The 22,920-nt window shown below is 34.5% G+C and overlaps 1 protein-coding gene and 1 pseudogene across 1 annotated transcript in view; both read right to left on the bottom strand.

The window, feature by feature from the left end:
- LOC148951433 (uncharacterized) overlaps nt 1–22,920 on the bottom strand; it is a 128,119-nt gene that overhangs the window by 64,396 nt on the left and 40,803 nt on the right. The gene's annotated exons all lie outside the window — the stretch shown is intronic.
- On the bottom strand, nt 7,286–8,155 carry LOC148951434 (transcriptional regulator protein Pur-beta-like; annotated as a pseudogene).

Here is a 22,920-nt window from a genome sequence, read left to right as displayed (position 1 = left end):
CATTTAGCTTAAAACGCAAAATTAACATACCATATTCTAATTCAGATATTGAAAACAGTCGAACTTGTTTTTCACTATAATGTGTTTCAAGCACAAGACCTACAAACAAGAATAAAATTCTCCCTGGTTGATGTTACGCTGAGCTTCTATAAGAAATAGATGACCTAATTCCTTGATGATAAGACTTCAAAGGTCGTATATTAGCATATATATTAATAAGGAAGCGCAATGGACAACTATTTTTAGCGTTTTTTTACATTAAAAACGAGCTGAGTTTAATTAAAAAAAAGTATCTGATCAAAGATAAAAAGCGAATTTGAACCTTAAAACAAGCAACAGTTTTAAAGCTATTTAATAAAAACAGTTTTTTTTTCTCCAAATTATTGGGGTGCAATGCCCCTGTCTCTCCCAAAACGACGCCACTGTTAGTAAGTATCCTTAGATATGGATGCATGCTCTTTGTTTCATTTAGCCTACATACTGCTTAATGATCTTGCTTGGGAAGTTGTTGTATGTTGCCTAAATTACCCACCGTCAGTTGTCTTCCTTTGAATATTTTCAAGCCTTTACTGAAGAACAAATGCAAGGTTTTGTCTTCATCTTTAGCTCAAATGCAAAAATTTTCTACGATTTCTATTTTCTAGCTTAAAAATATCTGAAAAGGGTATATTAGATCAATATTACGTCTCGCTTCAATGCCAATAATATATATTTTCATTATCCTGAAGAGTTGCGCATCACTACTTCCAAAAAAATTCAATTCATTTGACAATCAAATAGTTGGTGGTAACGACCTGTAAGTAAGGAGCGACCCGGCTCAAAAGTAACTGAAACTCTAACAAATAGAATTTTAACACAAATAGATACAGCATACAAATTAGATTTTTATACTAATTTTAAACATATAAATTTAAAAATGTGTAAATATACACATCAAAAGTTACAAGCCTGAAAGAAAATTGACCTTATTAGAAAAAAATGGGAAAAAACCTCTAAAAGTGATAGAATCCTAAAGAAAATCACCCCATCAGATTCAGCGTGTCAGTAAACGCTACAGTAGATGTTTCAAACTCCTATCTTAAAAAAATGTGGACTTTGTATTTTGTGTCAAAAGAAATATCACGGATGCGTGATTATTGTTATTGCTATTTTTTCCAGAGTGATCGTATAGATCCAATAGTCCTAGAATATTGTGAGAGGGCTCATTCGAACAGAAATCAAAAGTTTTAGTGCCCTTTTTAAGTGACCCAAAAAATTGGAGGGGAACTAAGCCCCCTCCCACGCTTATTTTTTTCCCGAAGTCACCTGACCAAGATTTGAGATAGCCATTTTTTCAACACAGTCGAAAATCTAATAACTATGTCTTTGAAAACGACTAAATCCCCCACAGTCCCTGGGAGAAGGGCTTTCTGGCTAGTTTAAAATCTGTCACAACTTACCCTGAAAGGTCTAACTTAATAATGTAAGCAGTTATTGTGATATTGCTTTGTAACCCTATTGACAATCTACATGATCATGGTTTATTTTGATTTAGCTCAATATCTGCCTGAATATTCCTTGAAAGCTTTACCTTAATTCCCTTAGATTGTGTAGTAACAATAGTTGTAGCAGCAGCAGTAGTATTAGTAGCAGTATGCACATAACACTTTTTTTCAACATCCCCATCAATAAATGATGAAACTTTTAACTTAACATCGTCAACTGGTCCTGAAGCATTGCTGATGCATCGTCTTAACAACCTATGTAAGCATAGTGCTTTTCAATTTATTTCAATACAGCTACAATACTGCCCAAAATTTTTCCCATAATACCATTAGATTTATTAGTAGTATTAGTAGCACTAGTTGTTATAGTGGTACCAGTAGGGGTAGAGGTGATAGTATTAGTCTTAGCTTTAGTATCAGTTGTAGTAGAAGCAACAATAATAATAGTAGCAGCAGTAGTAGTTCTTGGAGTAGGAGTATTATGATGTAACTATTGTCTTTTGGTTAGTTCAACACCCCACACAACAAGTGTTATAAGCTTTAATTTCATATACAAAACTGTTCCTAAGACATTGCTGATATGCCCTTTTGACAACCTGCATGCTGATGGCAGGTTGTTATCCTCACAACAGAAATTTTTCAGAAATGATCTCTGAAAATTTCACCTTCATAACCTAAGGCATAGTTGTAATAGTAGTCGCAGCAGTAGTATAACTACTCAAATTAATATAATTAACCATTGCTATAATATTGTGAATTTGCTCCCTTTTAACCTGTATAGTCGTATACCTTTTGAAATGTTTATCTTAATGCCCTTAACCTTACAAATAGTTGCAATACAAGTAGTAATTAAAGCAATAGTAATTGTAGTAGTAAAAATAGTAAATGTTGCAATAGCAGTAGTATTAGTAATAGTGTACACATATTGTGTTTTGGTCAATTGATCATCCGCTTTAAGCATTCTCTGAGAATTCAAACTTAATACACAAATCAATTCTTAAGAAACGCTATTTTGACAATCTAAATACACATGGTCTCTTTTGTTTGTTCGAATTGGAAATCAATATTCTCTCAAATTTTGCCTTCAGAGACTTAGCCCTAATAGTACTATAATCACAGTAGATTTAGCGGTAGTAAAAGTAGTCACAGTGTCTGTGTTGCATTATCAGTAGTAGTAGCAGTAGTAGCGGTAGTATTGTTAGCGGTAGTAGCATGTGCATATTGTCTTTTGGTCAGTTGAACATCGTTTTCATCATACCCCGGAAGTTTTACTTTGACACGCTAAGCCGTTTCAAAAATATTATTGATGTGCGCTTTTGACACCCTTTTGACACACCTTTCATCTTAATACTCTAAAATTTACAAGCTGTTACAAATGAAGCAGTAGTTTAAGTAGTCTAGTAGCAGTAGTAGAACAAGGAAAAGTAGCAGCGGTATTAGTGTTAGTAGTGACAAGCATATATTATATTTTCGTCAATTGATCTTCCCCTTTAAGTTTTCTCCGAAAGATTCAACTTAACACCAAAATCAATTATTGAGATACGCCCTTTTGACAATCTATAGGCGCACAGTGTATTTTGATTTAGTTCAAATTTCCCCTCAATATTCTGTTAAATTTTCACCTTCATACGTGTAGCCTTAATTGTACTAGTATCATGGTAGTAGTGGTAGTAGTAGAAACAGTAGTAGCAGTAATAGTGTATAATTATTAGCAGTAACAGTAGTAGTACAAAGGGGTAAGAAGGTATGAACAGAACATAATTTATTCATGGTTTATTGATCCACTAACGGGCCAATGACACCTTTTTCAAGGTCAATCATTGGGTTTTTCTAATTTTATTGACTCCGGGACGAAGATTGCACATGCGCACTGAATACTTACGGGGCAATGCATTGATCCGCTAACGGGAATGTAACGGAATCAAAATTCAAAACCTCAAATCTTCAAAATTAAAGTTACCCATGTAAAATAAAGTCACCCAAAATATGAACCTAAAAATTCAAGTAACCCACGGATCGACTAAGGCTTGATCGTGCAATTTAAAAGCAGCAAACAAATGTATTTAGATTTAACAAACTTTGTATAATCTTTCCCACAGAAAATTTAATAGCAATAAATATATCCATCTCTGTGTCACCAAAATATGCAATAAATACCAGTGTGACCAAATGTTACGTGACAGGCGACTAACAATGTAGTTTAAATTGTCCCTTAACAAGTTTCACCGTGATAAATTATAAGCCATCTGGAAACTAAGTGACACGTCGTTAGCAATGAAATTACAAAAGTAACACTTTATTTTGTTAAGAAAATTCCAAAGTGAAATCTTAAAGCTATAAAGTGTAGGAAAGTTCAAGTAGCCAATTGGTGTATTCCCTGTCCAATAAGAATATAGAACATACTGTTGAACCAATAGGACCAATGTAACATGCTTTTTAGCAACGCCTGAATGTAACCTCTGGTGAAATTGCAGAGTATAGTTAGTTAGAACTTAGCAATTTGCGCCAGTCTATAATCAGTCTTGGAGTAGAGTTTAAGAGCAGTCTAATGTAAGTGAACCCATGATCTAGCTATTAACAACTTTTGACAATTTGTTTGAGATCATTAATAGACCTATGTTGCATTGAATATGCCCCAGTGTGTAATTGTATTGAAGTGCTTATGACATTAAATTAAAGTACATATAATTAGGTATTCCTGAATCAGCTTTGTATCGCTAATATGAGTAAAAATAAATACATAATTTTCTTAATTTTGTCTCTCCACTTTAACATTTCTCAAGATAATTAGTCCTTGTGGCCCCAACCGCTCTCTAGGGAGCCTGCATCATAGTAATCTGATTTCGACTCAGCAGGGCCATTGACATACGCTCCCCGACTAACCTGCTTTTTTAATCCACCGTCATAAATATCCCCCTGGAACTCTAGTGAAAATCTTACAAATATCCCCCTCTTTGTAAACCAAATAACCCCCCCCCCCATCAGAATTGGTGCGGCCTGTAGAATTAAGAAACCATTGTTTTTTTGTGGATATCTGAAATCCCTAAATACACCAGATATGCCCTAAATTACAAGTATTACTTAGGGTATATTGAACTATTTTAGAAATCCCAACAGAAAACTGCTTTTGTTCATACTATAAAATTTAAACTGTTGATCACCTCTTAAATTAAATTTAGTGTAAACTAAAATGGCCATGTCAAAACTATCAATACTGTTTCGTTAATATATATTGAAAATAATATAGTAGGAAACATAAAATACTCAGATTTAAAAACAAACAATCTCTTTTTGTTTGATTTGTTTCTTATATTGAATAGATTTGACTTATTTTGACGCTATAACAATTGATCAGCCCCAAAAAATAGCATAATTATGCCACATTCACACATTTATTTTAAATCATAAGAATGGCAGTGGTTTGGTTGTCTCTCCCCGACGCGATTCTCACATTCTCGCCAAAGAGCTAGTATATTTATTTACCTTATTCTAATTAAGGCTGTAAAGTTCAAAAACACTAGACTTGTTTTTGATATTGTGGAACAGACCAAGTCATATCTTCCTAATTTTATACAGGAATGATCTTTAAAAAAACGGAAATTAAAAGTAAAATATAAGCTAAAAAGAATTATAGTAACAAGAAAATATCATTAAACAAATTGTATGGTAAAAAGAAATGTTTAGTAATAAAAAGATCTCATTCTCAATAGTTTTCAATGCTAAATTCTCCATTACAATTACAGTAAAGAGACTCGATAAAAATTGAAAAGACTAAAATAAAAAATTGAACAAAGATTCAATAAAAACTGAAAATTAGTTAGAGGAGGAGAATGTGGGGATGAAAGTGACAGAACTTTTTTTCATCTATAGATTTCGCAGAAAACCTCCTCGAAAACTGCCTAAAAGCAAAGTAAGTCGAGCTTCCGAGAATTTTGAAAATATAAACTAGTTTTCCCCATACTTCTCTCCTATGCCCAAAAGTTATTTCAATGAAGCGAATATCAGGTCAAATCAAATGATGCAATTCAAAGTAATCTCAAAGGAGTTTCTTAGTGAAAAGATTCCCCTAAAGGAGATTCAATCTGATTCCTTGCTGCTCATTTTCTTCATTTGTTTTCCGGTCTCATTATACAGGACGGAAACTGACAGAAATTCGGGGAAGGGCTTATTTGATTACAAATACTGAGATGTAGCACCCTTTTTTAGAGACGAAAAGATTTAGGGTGTGCCTTGTGTTCTTGTGTCCTGTAAGGCACCAGACTTAATGCTGAGGTCTATTTCGGGGAACGGTATTCCTACTCAGAAGCTCAGCCGCATTTGTCTATAGTCATTTTAGGATATAACTATTTAAATAAACCCTTTAAGCTTAGGAGAGGAGTAGGGCGACAAAGATGTCTCTGAATGATTTTTCTCAAACAAAACAAGTCTCCGATTAATCCCCCTACATTTTCGGTACAATATAGTTCATTGCCTAGCTTTAAGGCGATATGTTGCCGCAGTCCCAATGCCCACTCGAACAAAATTAAAGAATATCCAACACTAAACGAAAAAAAGAAGTAAAAATACATTAAAACACATAAAAATAAAACACCCTCACAAAAGAAAAAGAAACATCATCATGACCAAATTGTCTATCCACTACAAATCAAATAGTTGAAACATAAAATAGTAATGCTACACAAAACAGAAATTAGGTGTGACATCAAAAGATAGTTAAGACTAGAATTAAAGATTTTGAAAGCAAACAACAAACTGCCCAAAAAGTACTTAGAAAATCGATTATAATACCCCAGGTAAATTTTACTTGCAAAAGTCAGACATAATATTAAACTAGAGATTACGATACAAAATTATACAAAATTAATAATTTTATATAATAAAAATATAATTTTTTTTATTTAAAATTAAATTTATTAAATTATTAAAAATATATAGTACAATTAGCCAGAGCTTATAATATAAAACCAGAGATTACGATGAAAAAAAGGACAAATTTAGTCTGCTAGCCTCTTTTTTTTATTTTGTTACTTATTACATTTAGAAAGAAAGAAACTTGAATTAAACAATAGGAACTTGACATTTTAAAGAAACTTATACAAGCATTCTTCCACATTACCTCGACGTGTTAGTCATTTTTTTTTATTCCTTTCAACCATTTTTACAATACAAATTTTGCAACAACCCATACAATCAAAAAGATTTTCTTGTAATTCCCTGCTAAGCTTATTCTTATTTTTTATTTCAACGTTGTAATATATCTAGTATTAGAATTATCTCTGAGAATTTGGCAGAAAGTTTTCAAATTCACGATTTTTTATCTCAACATCTACAACCCCACTCCTCGATTTCATATCAACTAGAAAAATAGCGGTTAGCCACTATCATGATGTAATTATTTAAACAAATCTAATTGAAAACGATGAAAAAGTCGCAGACGCATTAAAACTATGCTAAAAAACAGGACTCGTATTAAAACACTATTTCCGTTTAGCATATGTGTCAGACGCTAAATTGAATACCGGGTCACACAACAGCTAAAGCCACCGGGTTGTAAAATAGTATTCCCATTTATCAATCAAACACAACTCATACCTTTTTTTTAACTACAAAAAAAATTAGAAATCATCACAGTATCATCCCAACCTTTAATGTCACTGGGTAACATAGAGTGACCGGGTTACCGAGTACCCCAGAGATAAACCTTGTCAAAGACATATCCACATCAAAAAGATTATCTAAACATGGTGTCCTTTTAATTTGAAACAAGGAGAGGGGCCTCAAAACATCTGTCATTTTGTATCCTAAATACTCTCAGATCCAACAGTCTTTTGCAGTTGCTGAGCCATTTCTTCGCTCATCTTGTCACAAAACTCGCTCAAAATTTCCCAAAATTTGACCAGGTTTTTTCGGGGATTGTGATTGCAGTCCTATAGTTCGTCTTTACCTCAGAAACACGCATATAGATCACCCTGTTGTTCTCTCCAATGTCGAAATAGAAATTCTTATTTTCAACGCGCTTATGTCTGCCTTCAGAAGGCTTACCTTTTAATCCACCATCGTCTGTACCGAATTCTTCCAATAAATCTGCCAAGGCGTCTTGGAATTCAATCATGCCTTGATCTGCAATCATAATTTGGGCACGAGGCCCTCCGTGGGCACTTTTCTGAGACACTCTAAGAAATCGTCCCCTAGAATTCTCTTTCAATTCTAAGTAATAGCGGCAATTATCTTTCGTTATCATTTCTGATTTGAGCTTGCCATCTTCAGACAAAGTCTCTGGATTGGATGGTCCTAATGATGCATAGTAATCACTAAAAGTAGAAAGTTGGTCCCTAAAATCAGCAGAAGTTAACATGGCTAGATATATCTGACTCCGCCTTCTGTCAGCTCCAATCTCTGCAACTTTGATAAATTTTCCTCTCCCATTTGGCTTGACATCTATATAAAACCGCTTCGACTGAATTTGAAGCATTTTGGTAGCCAACTCTTGCTCTCCAGGCTGCCTGCCACCTTGCTCAGAGGCAGATGCACCTCCTTCCTCTCTGAACATCCTTTCCATTGAATCACTTCTAATATTTCTGCTAAACATCCCCTACCAACAAAACTACAAGACACACTATTGTTAAAGGTACAACAAAACCCTTTTACAATAGAGGAACTTCAAAATTGAATCCAACTTCCTAACCAACGTCTTCATTCCCGGAAAGGAATTTTAGCCCAATTAGGGGAAACTAGGGAAAAATTCGTCCCGAAAAAACCCAGGCCTCCACTTTAGTCTTTCAGCATTCTCAAAACCCGACTCACTGGCACACGGACAAAGAGACTAGGGCACGAGCCGAAGAAATTCAATCTTCATTATCGACAATCGCAACAAATACGGTTTCAGGACCGATCAAACTAGATGGTGATACACAAACAAAATTAATCCCTCTGACTTATTTGAAACCAACGGTTTATACAAAATGAACATGGTCGACCGGACAAAAAGCTACGTATACCCATTCCTTTGGCAAAATATTAATACAAACAAGAGCGAGAATCCCAACAATGCATACCAAGACCCATACTATAGTAGTTCAAGGGTACGATACTAATAGCAAGAAGAAAAGCTCAGAAAATAAGAAACAAGAAGAATACGTACCCAAGAAATGTTGGACAATTGACGGTAAATATACATGTGCCAGACTGGCCATGGCCGATAGGCCAACCAAAGATTACGTCGAATCATTACCTGAACTAAATGAGAAAAACATCCTAAAAGTATCAATTCACCACTTCTTCTTAATATTGTATAGGCAGAGACTACAAGCATTATTTGAATTGTTCAATACGGAAATAAAAAAAATAAAGCAAAGTACCACGAGAATCTTCGAGGTATTCTATTGAAGAAGCAAATACCGCAGATCCGCTAGTCTAATATCAATTGTAGGAGAATCGGCTTCACGCTTATTTGGACTATCAGCTGAAGAAGACCTAGATATCCTAATGAAAAACGTAAGAAAAATAAACAACGAAATTAACGTAACCTTACATGTCCAAAAAATACAAGCCAGCATAGCAAATTATCAGAGGGATAAAATTGAGGCAATCTCAAAGAAAATCTCAAGGACAGTAAATATAATGAATAATTTGAAGAACGAAGTAAATCGTTTGATATAAGATGGCCTCACCATGGTATCAATCGACAGAGTGACAATGTCATTACTTAACCTAGCAACTGATGTTAGCGAATTTGAATTTGCGTTATTTGCCCTTACTGGATGAACCATATCCTACGACCTGGTAGATCCTTCAAACCTAAAAAGCATCTTAGATGAAATAAAAACATATCTAACATTCGGTCTACATCTACCCACAGAACCAGAAGTATCAAACGTATTCCACTATTACACCAAGCTAAAGGTACACATCACGGAGATGTACGAGCAGCTATTTGCAGTAGTAACAATCCCATTAATGAATCAGCAATCCATATATGACTTATATAAAATTTCTACGTTCCCAGCCAATATAGGCAAAACCAATTCATTTATGACTATTACACCCGAAGTGGAATACTTGCTAGTCGATTAAGATAGAAGGAAATATGCCTTGACTAACCCAAATAACATTAAGAAATGTGTAGAGTTTATAAATCTGGTATGTCAGCTAACCCTGCCTATTTATAATGTGAAATCCGGATCCTGTATGTTAGATATATTTTTAAAAGAAACTCAACGAGAAGAAATTCCTAATTCGTGCGAAGCGTTAGTAGGAAGTTTAAAACAAGAGACATTTATTCATCTTAGAAATGATCTATGGCTATTTTCAGTTCCAAAGGAAACAGTTGGGACCATATCATGTTATAATATCACAGAACGAATCGATCGTAGTTACAGAACCGAATCACTACTACAAGACATGGGAACAATAACCATAAAACAAGGGTGTCGATTAGTAACCAAAGAAGCCACAGTACATACACCATTGATAACCACGAGCACGAATATAATAAGCCCTAAAGTAATCAATATCAAACCAGTCAACTTATTGTACACCATTCCAAATATTGATAACGAGGAAGTAAACGCCACAATATGGTCAAAAATTGAGAATGTCAAGGGAACTTTATCGCTTACAAAAATAAGAGAAGATTTAGACTCCCAAATTCCCCTATTTACTAATGAAGACCAAAGACTGACGTATGTAGAAAGTAGATACGAACTATTTTAAAAAAAAAATTTGGTGGAACATGCTCCTGACAAAAGGTTTCGTGTTCATAATTTCTCTGGCTATAAGAACGTTATTAACCCTGAATTATGGAAAAATTATGAGAACACGTAGAAAAAGAGTAAATACAGATCACATCGAGTCGAGTGAGATGCAAAACCTGAACCCAGAGCTCCCTGGTAACCCCTAATCCAAAAAAAATAAGGGAAGACTTGATCGAGCGAATGGGTGTAGAGGTCCTCCTTCGTGCCATTTCCAGTCCCATCTCTCTAATTATTGTTTACGTGAGCCCTGCAACTGTAAAGATAAATATGCGTTTCATAGGTGGCATGGACGCGCGTAAACAGTAAAGGCTTGAAAATTTATAGTAAATCAAGACCTCTCATAAAACCATGTAACCTACCTCATTTGTAGTTAGACAGTTGAAAAGTAAATGCTAAAGTAGTTGAGTGTTGAAGAACATTTAAAATATATTAAACGCTGAACATGTGCTAAACATATATATATGAGTATTATTTTTGAAGTTTTCATATTGTGTTTTTCTTCTTATACTCAATCATTTTTTTAATTACTGAGCTTGTCTTGCAGTAATCCAGTGTCGCTGCAATATGCAAATAAAAAGCATGAAAATTGCTCTTATTTGTTTTATCTTTAAATTTGACTTTACTCATATTAATTCGATATCGTAAGAGTGATTTATCACAACTATTGCTTTAAATCATAGTCCCTTTACAATATTCCATAAATTATGTATTATTGCCTTACGTGTTTTAACTTTCGTGATTGTAAAGAGCATATGATCCTGCCTAGATATTTATATTCTAGGAAGCAGAGTAATCAGTGGAAATTCATTCATGGTATACCACCACGCAACATAGATACAACCTAATAGCATCTATTCTCATCATTCGTCAACCAACGATAAGTACTCACCAACTAAATCCCTGAAGGCAATACCCTGATAACAATCCCAGTTACCAAAACCTAGTACCAGTTAACACTATTCAAACAATATCGTCAAACAGAAAAAAAACCACATATATGCATTAATCGACGATTATCTAGAGAGCCACCCCGACCCAAGCATGTCGTAAAACTGCGTAAAAATCCGTCAAATAACTATCCTAGACGGAAAGTTCCCAAATATTAATTCCTAAGGACCATGAATAACCCTGGAGTTAATCCCTCAATGATTATGTATCTTAAACCCCAGGTCAAAGACAATATGTTGAAACAAGATTCCAAGTTTAAGTTTTGAACATATCCCATCCTTATTAAGTGTCGCAAAAACAAACCATCCTCCATGAGAAGAAGAGCCAAACATGAACAATTTTGTGGAAAATAAAAACTGTGCGTGCCAAATCTTCCAAAAATAAAGTATTCAGAGAAGAGACCTAACCAAGTTATTGTAATTATAATCCCAGTGATTAAGCCCTCTATGATTGCGTATCATGTAAGCAGGAATCAAAGACAATGCGTCGAACCCAGACACTACGATCGAATCTTGATCCAACCATAGTTACCTTTACGTATCGTAACACAGCCCTTTGTTCAAATAAAAGAAAGACTGAACGTGAACAATTTACGGGAAACATAAACTGTGCGCGTATTAGATTTTCCCGAGGATAAGAGTGCCCAAAAGAGATACCCAGCCCAGCGATCAAGATACCCATTTCCTGTAATCAATTACCCAAGGGATATGTACATAGTAAACATATTGACATGACACCAACCCCTCGCATATGATGTGAAAAACCGCGCACGGACAACTTTGTGCAAGAAGTCAGAATAATGAACATTTTAAAATGCTTATTCAAAGCAATAAGCACCAAAAAGTAAAACACCATGAAGACAAACCATAAACAATTAGCCGGCTCAGTAAGTAATTCAATGGAAGCCCAAAATAAAGTGACACCGTATGTGAGTATTATATACACGTAGAATGATGAAGTAAGTGTGAAATCTTGTGTATATAACATGTAACTTAAATGAGTATTCAGAAATTTTTCATAAAATAGATGAAACAAGTGACATTATTCCATTACTACTCCAAGACACATAGTTAAAATATCATAATATGTGTATACAATCATTTCTTTTACAAATTTTTTTAAATTAATATATTTGTGTGTTATAAGTTAGATGTAAGAAGCTACTTTTAGAGTTCAATAGCTTATCGTATCAGTATAGCGTCAGGTGAAAGTATAGTGTAGTATTAAAGTAAGGAACGTGTATTTTCAGTAATCAATATCATGTCGTGTAGTAAAACAATTGTAAAGGCAGAAATTATAGAGTTGAGCCCATGCAGAATTCTTTGCATAACAGCTGATGGCATTTTCGGTATTAAGTGAAGGAAGGTAAAATTTACGGACTCAATCCTATAATCAAATGCGTTAGTCAGTAAAAACTCTTTGGCCCATTTGCCAAATAGAGTGAATAGGTGTTGGATTTTTAAGAAATGTTTTCATATATATAGTCACATAAAGCAATCAGGAATATAAAAAAAAATATATGTGTTACTAAATATGAGTTAATTCAAATAATAAGTACAAAAAAAAAATTAACAATGATAAAACGAGATCAAAATTCAAAAAAATAAAAAGAGAAGGGATAAACACAACGATGAGGACATCGTTAACAATGGGAAGGATAGTATGTGACGGAATCAAAACTAAAAACCACAAATCTTCCAAAATTAAAGTTACCCATGTAAAATAAAGTCACCCAAAATATGAAACTACAAATTCAAGTAACCCACGGATTGACTAAGGCTTGATCGTGAAATTTAAAAGCAGCAAAAAAATGTATTTAGATTTAACGAAGTTTGTATAATCTTTCCCACAGAAAATGTATTAGCAATAAATAAATCCATCTCTATGTCACCAAAAAATGCAATAAATATGAGTGTGACCAAATGTTACGCAGCAGGTGACTAAAAATTCAGTTTAAATTTTAATAGCTTGAAATTCCAAACTATCAAAAGAAGGTAAAATTTGTCATACAAAAAATAGTCACTAGAGATAAAAAGTATTTTCATGTAATCTAGTTGCATTGTTCTGAAACTAAATTTAGGATTATGTATTCCAATGCAACTAAATTGTATTGTCCCTTAACAAGTTTCACCGTGATAAATCAAAAGCCATATGGAAACTAAGTGACAAGTCGTTAGCAATAAAATTACTAAAGTAACACTTTGTTTTGTTAAGAAATATTCCAAAGTGAAATCTTTGAGCTATAAATCGTAGGAAAGTTGAAGTAGCCTATCGGTGTATTCCCTGTCCAATAATAATATAGGACATACTGTTGAACAAATAGGACCAATGTAACAAACTTTTACGCAAGGCCTGAATGTAAAATCTGGTGAAATTGGAGAGTACAGTTAGTTAGAACTTAGCTATTTTGCACCAGTCTTTGAGTAGAGTTTAAGAGCAGTCTAATGTAAGTGAACCCATGATCTAGCTATTAACAACTTTTGACAATTTGTTTGAGATCATTAATAGACCTATGTTGCATTGCATATGCCCCAGTGTGTAATTGTATCGAAGTGCTTATGACAGTAAATTAAAATGCAGATAATTTTATTTTCCTGAAATCAGCTTTGTATCGCTAATTTGAGTAAAAATAAATACATTACTTTCTTGATTTTGTCTCTTCATGTTAGTATTTCTCAAGATAATTAGTTCTTGGGGCTCCAACCGCTCTCTAGGGAACCTGCATCATAGTAATCAGATTTTGACTCAGTATGGCCTTTGACATACACTCCCCGACTAACCTGTTGTTTTAATCCCCCGTCATAAATATCCCCCCGCAACTCTAGTAAAAATCTTACAAATATCCCTCTATTTGTAAACCAAATAACTCCCCACCCCATTAGAGGAACAGGATCACGTGTCTCTTTCTGGGCCAATCAGGGGATGTTTCTAAATATATTAATCCACTAACGGAACAGAATCATGTGTCTCTTCCTAGGTCAATCAGGGAGTTCCGTAAGGTTTCCCTTACATCACAATTCGCCCTTGAGATTTGGATTATAATGGACATACGTTGAGGTTAAATTATCATACAGTCTCAAGCCGCCATGGAGATAACATTGAATATTGATGATTTGGAAGTCTTAGCTACAATGATTTATAATGTGAGCTCTGTTTAGTAAATTTTCTTAGGTTATTTCCAAATAAAATAATTTTTGTAGTCCCCATCCAGTATATTCAAATTCAGGGTATACCCTCCTCCCCCAAACACAAAAAAAAATCCACTATACGATGTTTATAGTCGTTAGAAATCGTAAAATACGCTCTTTTTACCATGCAAACCCCCCCCCCTGTTCACGATTTTAATTCTTTAATTGGAAATAATTCTCTTTTTCGATAAATTCATTTAATTTTCATGCTTTCTGTATTCTAGCAAAAGTGGCAACTTACTTCCGTCAACTCTCAGGTATAGTGATCCCCTTATGACATTAAGCCGCCAAGATTTAAATAGAGATGATTATTGGCACCCGTCAAGTTCGCGTCTAGCTTGTTAATTCTCATGAATTAGGACCTAAGCATTATAATGGTTTCACTAAAAATATGCTTCTTTTTGGTCAAACTAGCGTCAGTAAATCCTTTGAATTGCAAGAGGGGATGGGTGTTAGTAATAATAAATAGTTTCATATACTATTTGTTTTTCATTTTGAGTTCTCAGTGTTTATATGGGTTTTTTTAAGAAAAAGACACATACCTACTATGAGAAGGTTTATTGAAGTGCAGGTCATTTTAAATTATAGAAACCTTTGATCCTACAGGAATAACGTGCAAATATATGCGTTGCGTCTCTAGGCATGTTTTAAATTTTTTGTCTAAACGATAAAAATGGGATTTCTATGCTTTTCGGGTTTATTTCCAACACGGTGTGAATTTAATTTTTTCTCTAAATGGTAAAAATAGGAGCTACTGATTGTCAAGGTTTATTTCTCACAAGTTGTGCAATAAAAACATTTGATTTCTAAGCCTAGGTTCTTCATAGCAAATTTTACTTTTTGCTTTGCAGAAAAGGAGGGAGGGTACTAATATCTTTTCTTCTCTAACAGGGAGTCGTTATTTTATACTATTTTTTTTTCTTTTTAAGGACAATTATGAAAAATGCCCGCCTCCCCCTGAAAAGAGAGCTAAGGGTAATGACACTATTCCCATGCAACAGCTGGAGATGGCTGGCCCATCGAGAGCCACCCACATCCCTACCAGACCAGCCCTGCCCGCCTAAGTCCCATCCGATCAGACACCAATGCAGCCTGGCAGAATATTAAAGACGAAGTGGATGGCTGCTCACATGATGGTGAGTCCCACTACTCCTGCCCCCCAAGCCAGTGACATCGCCGTACCGGCTGCATATCCCTCTGACACTGCGGGCCCAGTTGCACAAGAGCATGACGTCACCACCCCGTCCACCCTCCATCTTGCTTTGCCAGGACCATCTGGCACTCAAGTGCATTCGGAATTTGGAGATGTGAGTTTAAATTTTGTTTCTCGCTATTTTCCGATCTGATAAAATATAACGTTCTCCCTTTGAATCTTAACAAGTGGATGCATTCATCCTGCCAAATTAGGTTAGCGAAGCCAAAAAAGGCAATATATCCCGCTCACGATAAGTAGCAAAATCCTTTGCGATATAAACTGCTTTATTAACGAATGATTCACCTTGCCTCTACGAATATTACTAGAACAACTTTCTTTCGTGATAAGTTGTGTATCATGAAAAGGATAGGCTATCCATCTCAAATCAAGCAAAGACACCGGTTTTTTTTCAAAGCAGATAAAGAGTATTAATATGAAATTTTTTGAGGGGTTGTTTGAACAAAATCAAAACCTACTATGTCATGTTTTAGATTGTAAATATCATATATTAAATTGCAACTTTCAGAACATATAGAGTAGTGAATTAAGCAATTGCTACTACTGCTAAGCGTGTTTTTAGCATATGTAAATAATAATCAAATTTTGAAAATAGAGTGATTTTGACACTTTGAAAATAAGCTATTTTCATTTATAGATTGCATTGGTTCCATATTCGTTGTGTCCCCCTCATCAGTTGAAGAAGAAGAAGAAGAACTCATTGATGGATCTATGGAGTTTCTTGCCATCCAGGAAGCTAAACCTATCAATGAGTGGCATGATATCGGTAACTCCATAAAAATACCTTTTAATATTGATAATTTATTAACTATTTATTTCAATGTAGAACCTAGCACAGTTGAGCAAGGGGACTTAACATTGCTAAGTCCAAATACCATGCTAATTTTAGATGATTTTGTCAGTGAATTAACTGTGAATCCTTCAACCTCAGATTACATGAACATAGTTCCGGTTCAATCGAATGAAATTACTTCGATAGATTCTCACAGCCCTATTATTGAACAGAGTAGGGGTGGAGGGGGGATAATATACAAGAGGGGGAGGGTAACAATAAACAATTTACAAAACTGCCAGAATTCTACCAAACAAATTCGATATTAAATAAAAAATTAGTCTATACTGCAATCTTTGGGGATCCATTTAATTTGCTTATGGGGGGAATTTTATATTTGACCCTATAGATATTCTTCATGTATATGTAGATAAAATTCGTGCACTGTTAGAAAATCAGATTCAGTTGTGGGGGGTGGGGGGTAGGGACTCAATTAAGGTTTGAATTGTTTTAAAGATATTTTATTTAAATGAGGGTAAAAGTGAGTTATATGACCATTATGTAAATACCGAGATGCTAATGGTCTATCCACATTTAGAAAATCATGAAACGGTTTTTATGCAATGGGTAGACCACATTATTACGCATCTCGAAAATTATAATGAGAACGGGAGTGGGTCTGTAGTTTTATTTATTGGAATTTTAAGTGTTAATAATTGTAAATTTAAAAAAGATTTTATTTTAAGAGGAGGTGGGGAAAGGTCAATAGTTGTAAAATATAATACTGATTTAGAGGGTTGTCAACTCGTTTAACGAATCTGTTTTGAAACAGGTCTGAAATATTTCATGTACGCTTTCCTCATATCAGCATTCGAGCCTCTAGCACGTGACGCAACAAAGAAAAATTTAGAATACTGGGCTGTACATGGAAAGGAGGGCTCTGATTTTCCCCCTGTAGATTTCTCATGTTTAGAGGGAAAATTTCCAGTAACGCTAAGGTAAATTGATATTTTTGAAAGGGCCAATGCCCATTTAAATATCGGCGTTACTGTGATCCAGTATGAAACTGAGTTTGAGAATGCAGCACGTTCTAATACAAAAGGGGTGTTGTTCCAAGTAAGGGGACCGTCAATTGAATTGGTGAAGCACTGGGTTTGGTTGTTATACACACCACCTAGTGAACCCAATGCAATTGGCCATTTTAACCCAATTACAGATATCAGTAGAGTTCTGGGGGAGGGAAAGAATAAGGGGACACGTTTCTACTGTCCAACACGCCTGTCTAGATTTCATAGTGATTTTGAGCTACAGAATCAAGGAGGCACACTTGTGCCTCTATAAAGAGGTGACCCACCACAATTTTAAGCGGTTCCAGGTGCTAGAGGTTGCAGAGAGACGTCGGATATTACATTTTGTAGCCCAAGCTCAAACTAAGAAACCTGCGAAATTTTCTCCTCCTCCGATTTTATCTTCATGGGGTAAACTGGGTCGGAAGTTTCTACTCTTCCACCACAGCCCCCCTATAACGTTGTCCGATTGGGCTGAAATTTAGAGGTTATGCTTTCCTAGGGCCCGGAAGCTTATCCTCAAAATTTCAGCTCAAAATTTCAGCTCCCTGGTTTTGGAAAACAGGGAAGGATCACTCCTTCCCTGTTTTCCAAAAACCAGATATAGCCACTTAATGTTCATTTCTCTTTTTTTTGTTAGCCACACCTACGGGCCACAGTTGGCAACAGATCTGGGTGAATGAGGACTCATTCGAACCGGAATTCGACCTGTTAGGGCCTTTTGATATTTTCAGACCGAAAAAATTATCCCCCGAATTTACATTTACGAAAAACCTCGTTTTCCTATAAGAGCACATGTTAATTTTTCCCACCACATCTCCCGTTTAACGTTGTTTGATCAGGCTGAAATTTAAAGGATGAGCTTTCCTGGGGCCTGGGAGCTTATCCTTAAAATTTAAGCTCAATCCGATCACTCCTTGCCTGTTTTCTAAAAACCAAATATCAAGTTTTGTGGGGATTTGCTTGCGTCAAAATTAGATTCCACATACTAAAAATACAATTAAAATTGTGTCTGTTTGGTACAGTGGTCGATACTCCTGGCTATCAGGCGGAAGACCCGGGTTTGATTCCCCGTCAGAGGAAATTTTTTATATACTGAATTTAAAGTTTAAAATAGAAACTCAGTTTCTTTTTTAAATTATTTGAAAAAACTACGTTTTCTAAAGAGTTAAAGAGGCTGAGTTACAAGGTTGACCCTTAAAACACCCTGTCGAGAAAGAAAAGAATAATACACAATCATCTAACAGTTAGTCAAGCAATAATAAGTAATAAACTGTACAAAAACGTGCAGAAAGTATTTGGAAAAAACTACGTTTTCTAAAGAGTTAAAGAAGCTGAGTCACAAGTTCGAACCCTAAAACGTACAGGGATTAGAAGGTACAGTTTGGGGGCTGCCACCCCCCAAACCCCCGCTTTTGAAGCCTTCAAATAAAAAAAAATTAAACTGAAAGTAAGGAGCTACATTAAAACTTAAAACGAACAGAAATTATTCCGTATATGAAAGAGGCTGTGCCCTCCTCAACGCCTCGCTCTTTACACTAAAGTTTTCATTGTTTAAAAAAGAGTTGTGAGAAAGTCAAACTTTAGCGTAAAGAGCCAGGCGTTGAGGAGGGCACAGCACATCTTTGATTAGTCTTGTAGCTCTTTACTTTTAGTTGGAAAATGTCCTCAATGATCCATCGTTAACAAATTTAGCCCTAGCTAGTTAAAACTGTGCATAAATTTATGATTTTTTTTTATTTCGTCTAGCAGCTCTTTACTTTTAGTTGAAAAATGTACTCTTGTTGAAAAAAAAGTTCTTGTCACTAAAACGCTCATCACTAGACAAAAGTTTACAGAAAATTTGATTTTGAACTATTATTCGTTATTATTTCTGCACATCTTTGATTTAGTCTAGTAGATGTTTACTTTTAGTTGAAAAATGACCTCTTCTGGAAAAAAAGTTCTTGTCACTCTAACAAGTTCATCACTAGACAAAAATTACAGAAAATTTAAGATTGAACAATTACTCGTTATTATCTCTGCACATCTTTGATTTATTCTAGTAGCTATTTACTTTTATTTGAAAAATGTCCTCAATGATCCATCGTTAACAAATTTAGCCCTAGCTATATAAAACTTTGCATAAATTCATGATTTTTTTTATTTAGTCTAGCAGCTCTTTACTTTTAGTTGAAAATGTACTCTTGTGGAAAAAAAGTTTTTTTCACTCTAACAAGTTCATCAATGTGCAAAAGTTTACAGAAAATTTAAGTTTGAACAATTCTTCGTTATAATTTCTGCACATCTTTGATTAGTCTAGTAGCTCTTTACTTTTAGGTGAAAAATGTCCTCAGTGATCCATCGTTAACAAATTTAGCCCTAGCTAGTTAAAACTGTGCATAAATTAATGGGTTTTTTTATTTAGTTTAGCAGCTCTTTACTTTTAGTTGAAAAATATCCTCTTGTTGAAAACAAAGTTCTTGTCACTTTAACAAGTTCATCACTAGACAAAAGTTTACAGAAAATTTAAGTTTGAACTATTATTCGTTATTATTTCTGCACATCTTTGATTTAGTCTAGTAGCTCTATACTTTTAGTTGAAAAATGACCTCTTGTGTAAAAAAAAGATCTTGTCACTCTAACAAGTTCATCACTAGACAAAAGTTTACAGAAAATTTAAGTTTGAACAACTACTCGTTATTATCTCTGCACATCTTTGATTTAGTCTAGTAGCTCTTTACTTTTAGTTGAAAAATGTCCTCAATGATCCATCGTTAACAAATTTAGCCCTAGCTAGTTAAAACTGTGCATAAATTCATGATTTGCTCTTTACTTTTAGTTTAAAATGTCCTCTTGTGGAAAAAAAGTTTTTGTCACTCTAACAAGTTCATCACTAGACAATAGTTTACAGAAAATTTAAGTTTGAATAATTATTCGTTATTATTTCTGCACATCTTTGATTTAGTCTAGTAGCTCTTTACTTTTAGTTGAAAAATGTCCTCTTGTGGGTTGTGAAAAAAAAATTTCTGTCACTCTAATAAGTCTATTGCTAGACATGACTTTAGAGAAAATTTAGTCTCTTCTAGTTTCAAGGTCTAAGTATAGATTCTAAGTAGGTTTTAACTGCACTGCTTGTTTGGTGGGGGATGAATGACCAAAAATGCTGGTGGATCTTTATTCGACTGGGTCAGATTTTGATTCTGAAGCTATTTGTCATAGTCCGTTGTTATATTCAATTTCATGAGCCAAAATCTGTACATCTTAAAATATTGTAGTTTTTTTATATTCTTTTTTCGTTTGCCATTTATTGTTGTGGTATCAAAAAATTTGGATCCTTGGTTCAATTAATTATAAGTTCATTAAAAATTAAGTAATTAGTTACTACTTATAATAATTTGCAAGTTCCAAATGATGTTAGGAAAGAGATATTTAAAAAAACTTTTGTCCAACTATAAGTTATATTATTGTTTTCAGGTCGTAGTTAGGTTGGGCTCTGAAAAATACTCGGGTAAAAAGAATTTTTGCATTTTCTAGCTTCTTTCAATTTTAGTATATGAAAAAACTTGAAACAGTGATTTTTCGATATGCCATCAGCTGCAATTTACACCAAAAGGACAAGTTACTTATCAAAAGCATGAAAATTAAATACATAATCTAGTGGCATGAATCTGTAATATTTTAGCAAGAATCTAAGATTTAGCAAACTCTTACAGATGACTAGTTGTCATCAAGAATGTGTGGTTTGACTAGTAAGAAGGGAGCAAGAATTGGTTGAAGTTTTCAAATGAATAGATTGGAGCAAATGTTTCTATGCAAAAGGCCTTGTACCTTGACGGAGGAAAATAAAAACAATATGTCAGAGGTGATTTTATATAAACTGGTAATTTTAAGAAATGAGGTTCATTTTGATTGAGGAAAATTTTATGCGCCGGGAGAATTTTTTGAGAGGAAACCGTCTGAGGAGAGAATTAGCTGACACAATAAATATTTGAGTAGATAAAATAAACTTTCGTTAAAAACCTAATTCGAAACTTGATTTTTTATTGGATTTGCCCAACTCGTTAAAAACTGAAACATTTTCTCAGAAGCAAGGCTCTATTGAAAGGTGGTTTAACCCCTCTGGAATTTTTGTCAGACTCGTAAAAAATCCTCCAAAAAAACTCAACCATATAAACAAATTTTCATGTTTTTTTGTCCCCCCCCCCAAGAAAAAGGAAACCAAAGATATACAGTCTTGCTTAGAAGTCATGCAATCAATTTTATTTGCCCCTCGATCAGTGGCGTAATTTTTTCAAAATCCTGGGGAGTGGGGTGGCAAAGTTGGAGCCAATTTTCCCAAAATCAAATGAAAATGACAGTGAAAACTGAAAAATGATTTTGTATATTACCGTAAAGACAAAAATATACTAAAGAAAACTGCCTGTTTCTCTGGATATTTGTATTTTGCAGGCTTATCTTAGTGACAAGATTTTTTGCAAAAACTAAATTTCAGCTGGGCGGGCAAAATGAGGTCTAGTGGGGGGGGGGCAAAATTGGGTGTGGAGGGACAAGTTGCCGCTCTTGTCCTACAGCAAATTACGTCCCTGCCTTCGATACCGGATAATTTCAATGACAAGGACATCTAAGATGTATAAATTTATTTCCAGTGTATAGTAGTAACATACATATGTATAAATGCATTCGTTTTCAGCATTTGAGACTTTTTTTTAGTGTACGCAGTAAATAAACATTAATTCCGAATTACATTATCTTTGAAGCCATGTATGCAGTTTTATTTACCCGTCAACTCGTTTAGAAATGGCTCTCGGATTGCCATATTATGAGATCTTCTTCCGTCCAGAATTTAGGGTAATAAAGCTTCCATATATAATTTTGATCTAGCCCCTATGCTACCATTGCTGAAACATAAAACACAAAACTCGAATACATGTGCTATGTTCTACCAACCCCCCCCCACCCCACAACGTGCAAATTTATAGCCCAAATTTGTTTCTAATCTATTATAAATTCATCCTATTTGTTTTCATTAGCATTAACAAAACTTGACTTCTTTTGTGGGTACCATTTTATGCACAAGTACCCTAAATTCTTAGACCATGTAATAACCAATATTTAGATTTTTTCGATATGACACTAAACAAAATTTTAATCTATGAAAAAGAAGGGGAGGGGACTTGGTCAAGATACAAAATCACACTTCTTGTGTGATCCACACAAGAAGTGTGCCCTTATCATCAATAATTCTGTTTAAACTTGAGAGCACATGTATTGCAGATTGGGAGTCAGTTAAAGAGAGAATACTTTCAGACTCTAAACACTATAAAAGATCTAGGGCAAGGTGGAAGGTACACAGTTCAGCAGACAAAATAAAGGATCCCAGTGGAAGAAGAATATCAAGATTAAGGTCCAGGGATGGAATGCATAAAGCTGCTCCACCTCTCTTACCATTTTTATTCATTTGTATAAATTTGTCTCTGATTAGGGTAATTTTTTGAAATTTGTTTTGAAAAAAT

Source organism: Artemia sp. Qi Xiang Cuo, chromosome 6 (assembly GCF_049724085.1).
Source record: "Artemia sp. Qi Xiang Cuo chromosome 6, ASM4972408v1, whole genome shotgun sequence".
Classification (NCBI taxonomy): Eukaryota; Metazoa; Arthropoda; class Branchiopoda; order Anostraca; family Artemiidae; genus Artemia; species Artemia sp. Qi Xiang Cuo.
This window is presented reverse-complemented; position numbering and strand designations above follow the sequence as displayed.